The following is an 8,078-nucleotide window of genomic DNA, read 5'->3' as shown; positions in this document are numbered from 1 at the left end:
CAGAATAATATCTTTTTGTTCTGTTGACCAAATTAATTGTAGTCTCTTCGCTTTTCACAGTGAAACTTGTCAATGGATGTTGACATTGACTTCAAGCCCGGAACACTTACTACGAACTCTGCAGCAATATTTAGGTTTCAATACAACATGCAAACGATTTAAACCTGGTCGCAACCTCATCAAATTCCCAGTAGTGCATTCCGCTCCCATCAAAGACAATTGTTCTTATCATTCAAATCTTAAACCTAGTAGCAGAGCCGCCAAGACTCATTTAATTGAAAACTTTATCTAATGGGAAAAGCTCACCCTTCATTGCATGCTTGTAGTTATATGCCAAACACTATGTTTCTTTGACTGATTATCCAATTGCAAATGTTTATCAAACTTGCCCACAAAATCCTTGCCTCAGAAGATGTCGAAATAAGCCCAATACATGAATAATTCCTCCTCTTTTACAGAAGAATAAATATGTCCGTTCTGAACTGTATCGGATCAAATCTTCTCACATACTATTTACCTTCACAACAAGAAATTTGATTGGCTGTTTATAGTAGATCCAATCTGATTGGTGTGACATACATACATCTCTCACTCACTCACTCACCCATTGACCTGTAACATACCCGACGTGCCGATTAAGAGGTATTTTTTACAAAAAATAACTCAAAAACCGTAGTGCCGTACAACCGTAGGAGCCTTAAAACTCGTACAGCCTCAGATTCTTGGAGCCTTAGAACTCGTACAGCAGTAGAGCCCCAGAGCTGCAGAGGCGTATAGCAAAAGAATCTTACTCCTACTCTACTCTATAGTACTCCTTCGGCATTAGTTAACTTATCCCCAATTTTCAAACACTCTACTTTTCTCTGCTCCACTGTTTTCTACTATACTCTTCTCCACTGTTCTCTACTATACTTCTACAGTACTCTACTCTACTCTACTGTTGTCTACTATACTCTTGTCTACTATATTCTTGTCTACTCTACTCTACTCTGCTCTGCTCTACGTTACACTACTCTACACTTCTCTACTCTACTCTATTCTACACTACTCTTCTCTACACTACGCACTCTACTCTACTCTACGCTACACTACTCTACACTTCTCTACTCTACTCTACTCTACTCTACTCTACACTACTCTTCTCTACACTACGCACTCTACTCTACTCTACTCTACTCTACTCTACTCTACTCATAGAAAATGGAAGCAACATGCTCATGTTACGTGACACTAAAGGGTGTCTATAATACTGGAATGGTCAAGAGCTTTCTTTTAAAAAATTGAAACAGAAATAGTTTTATTTTTTATAAATGGATTTTTTTTTACGAGAAGAACTAGTGCAATATGAATTGTGAAAACCACACAGGTTAATCATATGTTAAAGCGCAAAAAGTACACATACCCGGTATATAGTTTTGTCAGGAGAGCTTCCACTACAAAGCCAGTTATGGAGAACACCTGAAAATGTACCAACCAACACTACCAGCAGCACCACCTTCCGCAGAACCAGAAGAGCCAGTGTATGATTTACACAACAATTCCCTAGAGTGTCCACCCGACTTGGCTGCTAGCTTACCAGAGGATTGTCAGCAGTGCTATATTGAGAAATGGCATCAGATCCAGTCAGGTCAACGTGGTGGACAACTTATCAAAGTGTACACTCAGCGACGGAAGAAGGATAAGGACATTGGTGACATGCTTCATGCCATCTTCTGTGACCAAAGCAGTGCTTTCAAGATAAGCATATCGTTTGGGTTTATTTTGAGCAACGTTGAAACGGGAGAGAAGAGATATTACTATCCCTCGCAAAATGGTTTCATTTTTGACCAACCTCTGGTTGTCGCTGACGAGGAAGATCTACAGCGCGTGGGAGAAGTGGATTAGCTTGAGTACGTCAGACAACAGAAGCCCAACAGCAAGTGGCGGGTCGCACTCCTAACCAGCATCACCTTCCATGTATACCCTCTGGAGGACAGACCTATAGGGCGGGGAGAGAAAGGCAAGTTGCCCGAGTGGCTGATTGAGAATTGAGGTCTGGATGCACTAGAAATAGACCAAGAGACTGGCAAGTTATATGCTGACAACTTGTACTATTTTCAATGCTTGGCACGACACCATGGTTGCAGTTTCAAAAACTTGGGAAGAAAGACCAAAGAATTGGCTTCTCGCTACTTTACTACGCTGGAGAATCTGGAGAGTTTCGCAGGTGTGCATTTGAGGGATTTGCACAATTTGGATAAACTCTTTGGCATCCACACGTTTATCTATTCTTTGGGGGAAGATCAAAAAGTGGAGCTGGTTCACTGTCTGGCTGACATTCTATCTAAACAACAGAGCCAGGAAGCATTCCGACTCAACCTGTACAATGACCACTTCAGTTACATAAAGCACCTAGAGAAATACAGTCAATGTTATACTTGAAATGCATCTCTTCCAAAAGCCTATCGTCTCAATGCTCACGAGCAAAGTTGCCAAGTCAACAGAGTTTACGGCGGAGTGTTTCATCTCTCCAAAACCATCTTTGAAGAAGGCATCTCCTTTGCACAAGAGCTGAAGTATTCTTAGTACAGAGCCACCTTTGACATTGAGGTGTATTATCCTGGCGATGGTACTAACCTCCCCGAAAAAAGGGAGAAGCTCGAGTATACCGCTGAACACCAACCGTTGAGTATCAGCGTTGCCAGCAATGTCCTAGGTTATGAGGAACCCCAATGTTTCGTCGTGAAGGATAAGGGTAGAGAGCAAGCACTTCAGACCGTGACGGCCTTTGTGGACCATCTAGGAAAAATCGCCGAGAAAGTCAGCTAGATGGAGCTGCCACGCTTTACTCCACTCCTAAACCACAGGAAACCTTGGGAGCCGTGTCTCAACCACCACCACCTTCACCAGCGAGCACATCGGAGGAGAGTGAGGAGGAGATTGGGCAGAGTACTGGCTTCAACAATGACAGTGATGACGAAAGTGATGATGAGGAAGAGACGGAAGAAGATTGAGCCTTCATCGATGACGACGTAGAGAAAGGTCTTTCATTTTACCGATGAGTCGACCTCGAGTTGGGAGAACATCAAGTCATTGTCTTCGCCAGCTTCTCCTGACGAACCACCGAACCATCAACTGAGAAAAACCAAATGGCTTCTGACCGATTTGTGCCGCCATGTCACCAAACTGGTGGTCGTTGGCTTCAACTCTGGCAAATACGATCTGAATGTGCTGAAAGACATCCTGATTCCCTACCTGGTCAACCACTCTGGCATCAATCTGGCCATCAAGCGCAACCACGCCTACCTGGCCCTCAGAACTAGCGCCCTCAAGTTTGTGGATATCTCCAACTTCGTGGCTGCAGGGACCAGCTATGCTGCTTTTCTCAAAGCCTACCAGTGTCAGGGGGAGAAGGGGTTCTTCTCATATGAATATGTACAGTTGATCAGCTAGTTAGAGGAACCTCAGTTACCACTATGAGAGGCGTTCAAGTCCTGGTTGAGGAACACTGAGTTGAGCGAAGAAGATTACGCCGTCTGCCAGAGAGCCTGGGCAGAGAAAGGCATGCAAACCCTCCGCGACATTTTGGTCTGGTATAATAACCTGGATGTGGTCCCATTCCTGGAAACCCTGGAAAAGATGAGCCATACGGTATCGACATGCTGAAAGAAGCCATCAGTCTGCCTGGCCTGGCCTTCAAATTTGAAATGTCATTCTTAGAGGAACAGGGCTTACACCTCTCCAGTTTTCACATGGAAGAACTGTGCAACCTCTTCAAAGATAACATGGTAGGTGGACACGCCACCATCTTCCACCGTCACGTGGAGGAAGACAAGACCAATGATCCACGAGACCCAATACGGCGAGGCAGCTAAACCCGTGCAAAAAGTCATCGGCTATGACGCCAATGCCTTATACTTATGAGCATTGAGTCAACCCATGCCTGTGGGACTGTTCACCACCTGGAACCCCTGTGGAGACGGGCTGGTACCAAGCAAGTCCTGCTGTGCAGCGGACGAGTGGCTGGCCTTGGGTGGGACGCGACATCACCAACTTTCGCACACGTCTCGACGAAGGGGAGAAGCGAATCAGGCCTAGGCAATTACCTCTGGGTGGGTACGATGCTGACTCCAAGGTTGTCTATGAGTTTCACGGTTGTTACCGGCACGGTCATCGATGTTGGTTGACCGCTAAAAAGTTCACCAGCACCGGAGCGGATCAAAACTCAGTCCATTCCATCGAGTTCTTGAACCTCATGAAGCGAGGAAAGAAGAGAACAGAGGAGAAGATGAAATACCTGGTGAGTTTCACAGAACTGATGGTCGAGACTATCAGTGAATGCCAGTGGTATCACAAAAAAAAGAGCAAACTGGCAAGAAATCGAGGCATTTCTAAACAAGCACTTTCCCAGCTGCAGCGAGAAGAAGCAGTCACAGACTCAGCTCTTGCATCGCATGAGAGAGGGTACGTTCTTCGCAGGCGTGAAAGTGGACATTGAAACCCTACCAAACCTAAAAGAGAAGTTTAGCGAAATGACGCCCATTCTCAAGGACCTTGAGATAGACCGACAGGATATGGGTGAGCACATGCAGACCTTTGCCGAGGAGCACGACATCATGACCATGCCCAGACGCGCTCTGATTGGATCCTATGAGGGCGAGAGGACCTTGCTGGGCACTCGTGTCCACCAAGCAGTCCAGCGGGTGTTCCCACCCCTGGCTTGAACTCTTTGGCGACTTTGCATCCACTTCTTGTTGTGCCACCGACGCGGACCTGAACCAAAAGATCCTGGGAGAAACAGCCAAGCTGGTGGGCAATGCAGGTTTTGGTCACTTTATCATGGATATGGGCTGTCACGAGAAAGGTGACAGTAAAGTTGCCTGTGCCATCAACAGTTTCTTCTTTCACGATTTGGAAGAATTGAGCGATGAGGTGTTTGAGTTAAAGATGTACAAGAAGAAGATCAAGTGCGACTTGCCCATCCAGATCGGTTTCTTTGTGTTCATCTACGGCAAGTTACCCATGCTGGAATTCTATTACCATTGCATTGATGCCTATCTGGATAGGCCAGACTTTCAGTATTTGGAAATGGATACTGATTCTGCTTATATGTCTCTGGCTGGCGACTCAATGGAAGACCTGGTCAAGCCCGAAAAGAAGGAAGAATTTACTGCCACCAAGCACCAGTGGTTTCCCTGCAATTACACCCCAGAGAACGCCGCTCACGATAAGCACAAACCTGGGCTCTTCAAAGTGGAATGGAGTGGAGATGGTTTTGTGGGCCTCAATAGTAAAACCTACTGCTGTTGTCGCACGGAGAGCAACAAAGCCAGCTGGAAAGGCATTAGCAAGAAACTGAACAACCCCCAGAAAGAGGTTTACCTGAACATGTTGCAGACACAGAGCATGTCAATCCGGCAAGAACAGAGGCCTTTGCATCGTGGACAAGAAAGTCTTGACCTACACCCAGCATCACATTGGATTTAGCTATTACCCCAAGAGGAAAGTCCTTGAAGACAGTGTGTCCATCATTCCATTGGACATTTAAACAGTATGCTAGAGCCTAGAACAGACGAAGTCAAAGCAGATGTATTAGTGAGCACAATGGTTTTGACCATTTGGTACAAGAGTTTGTAAACACTTTTACGTGTTTCTATTAAACTAATTTTTTTAAAATTATCTTTTGAGAATTGTTTTCTTCAACAAGAGAGCTTGTAAAAACACTTTTTACATCTTTCTATTAAACTAATTTTTTACTTATCTTTTGAGAATTACTTTCTTTAACAACCCACAGTCCTTTCTAACAGGAGGAAAACCACAAGCCATAAGAAGCTACTTTCAATTGTTTCATATACGTATCTTTTGTCTGGATATTTTGTAGTTTGAGCAGGATTCGCAGTTTTTTCCTGAAGACTTTGAATCAACCATCTCAACAGAAGCTCAGTCAGTCATTCAAAAGATCCAGAAGAAATTATGTCCCTCAACCATTCAATGCCTTGTGTTGTCAAGGGGGAAGGCAAATGCCACATTTGGCTATGAAGGATCTAATGTTGGAAAAAACAATATCAGCTCCATGCTACACCATTTGTATTGAGAGACAAACCAAAAAAAGATAAAACACAATTCAGAAGGAGTATGTCAATCTTCATACAAGCCACATGTGCACAGTATTCACACTCAAAGCAAACCCACCGCAGGTTGTGACATCACAATTTCTTGAATTTTTATTGGCAGCCATTTTGAATATATTAAAAAGAAGGGTACATCAGTGTAATTTGGGAGCTATACTACTACTAACAACACAAAAAAGTTCAGGGAATTAACTGAAAATCTCTAGATATTGAGAAAAGAAAAAGAAAAATTGTTAGAGGAAGGCAGACAAAAATCAGATATTTACATCATATTTGCACCAGAGAGATAGAAATCTTAAGAAAAATAATGAAAATAATAGGAAATGAACCAGGGTCCAACCTTTCAGTTACATGTGTAAGGTAACACAATATAATGTAATGTTATTTAGTCGTCACAAAAAGTTTGAAAAGACATTAGTATTCAAAAGAGAGGAATTGTGGCATAGCAAACAACAATTAGTTGGCATGATACCATAACGATCAATTAAAGCACATGCAGTAAGCTACATTGCTGGCAGTCTGTTTTTCTCTCGAAATTCAGCAGGGGTTATGAGGAATGACGCTTTAGCGTAAAGGGGAATGAGATGAGACATGGGCGTGGCACGCACGAGAAGAAAAACAGACTGCAGACTCTTCTCATGTTTTTGAGGACATTTGCACTCATTGAAAATAATCTAATTAACCAATTCACTAATTAAAATCAACCAGTTTTTTACGGGAGTAACATGAACCGATTGCTCAAACTCTAGTGTTATGTTTACGAAATACCAGATGCTTTTGCTGGGCAAATTTCGCAAGCAGAGGTCATTCTTCAATGTCGTCCAGAAGAGAAACACCTAAGAAGCTTGCTTCCATATTAACCTGAAAAACACGTCGTGCTCTGGCGATTGCTCTCGACTTTGTGAATGTTTATTTATTATGCTGAACAATGGCATATACAACATGCAAAACAATTAAGAGTTGCGCATAAACAACTACATTTGAATCATGTGGTGCCAGAACGACCAAAAGGAGGAATAAACCTATACATCGAGCTCGAGAATCATCAGCTCGATCAGATAGCTGCAAGAAACATAACAATGTCTCCAAAGAAACATATAGCTCACTTGAAGTAAGGCTGCTGCCTCTCCAAAGAAAACGCACGAGGACAAATTTTCCATGATAAGAATCTACCTACCGTACTTGCAAACAGTTCTAACCACAGCCGAGCCCGGCGTCACAATATAATAAGCAACATTTTCACGGTAAATCTCATATTTTTTCCTTCGAAAGCAGGTACTTGGAGACTTCAAAACATATCTTTCAATAGAAATGAGCCTCAAAAATGCAGAAACACATGGCAAATTACAGAGGTGTCAATCATGACGAAGCGACATGCAGATAACAGCGGAAATCAAGCAGACCTATGACCTCTAAAAATTTTGCCATAGCACGGTCTTTATACAACAAGTGCCCTTCATAAACATGAGTGAAGCGACAAAAAGGTCGAATGACCTAACAGAGAACAGCAAATGTACAAATGTCACAAACCATAGGAGTCGTGAAAGCTGGTCAACCCAATTTACATTGATAATCAGGATGCTCCACTATCGCATCGCTCGAGACTCTTTGTTGTGCTTCACGCGAAACTTACGATGCTTTATTTTCCCTTCTGTCACCTGTCTGTCATCGGGCACATATTGCCCAATCAGGTACTCCGTTGTTTGGCTGATGGAGGGTTTGAAAAGTTAAAGAGTCCGCAGACGCTTTTTTCTTGTCTCGCCTTTGTCCCAACTCGGCCACCGCCATACTGCCCTTTTGCGTTCTCGATGACTAGACACTTGTCCAAGTGACCCTAAGAGAAAAAACCGGCTGCCAGCAGACTAGCAGTAACCAGTTTGAAGTAACGAAAGGAGTAGTTTAAGTCCAAAACAATTCAACAGGTGTAACTCAATACACCATGTAGAGTAAAATACAAAAGAGGTATGC

At 43.3% G+C, this 8,078-nt stretch overlaps 1 pseudogene; it reads left to right on the top strand.

The window, feature by feature from the left end:
- The first annotated feature begins 930 nt into the window (after positions 1-930).
- LOC149114010 (uncharacterized) lies at positions 931-5,601 on the top strand (annotated as a pseudogene).
- Positions 5,602-8,078: the final 2,477 nt, after the last annotated feature.

This window comes from Orbicella faveolata, unplaced genomic scaffold, assembly GCF_042242905.1.
Source record: "Orbicella faveolata isolate gen_17 unplaced genomic scaffold, um_ofav_v1 contig_14, whole genome shotgun sequence".
NCBI classification, from domain to species: Eukaryota; Metazoa; Cnidaria; class Anthozoa; order Scleractinia; family Merulinidae; genus Orbicella; species Orbicella faveolata.
Note: the sequence above shows the minus strand (reverse complement) of the source record. Positions and strands in the feature narration are given on the sequence as shown.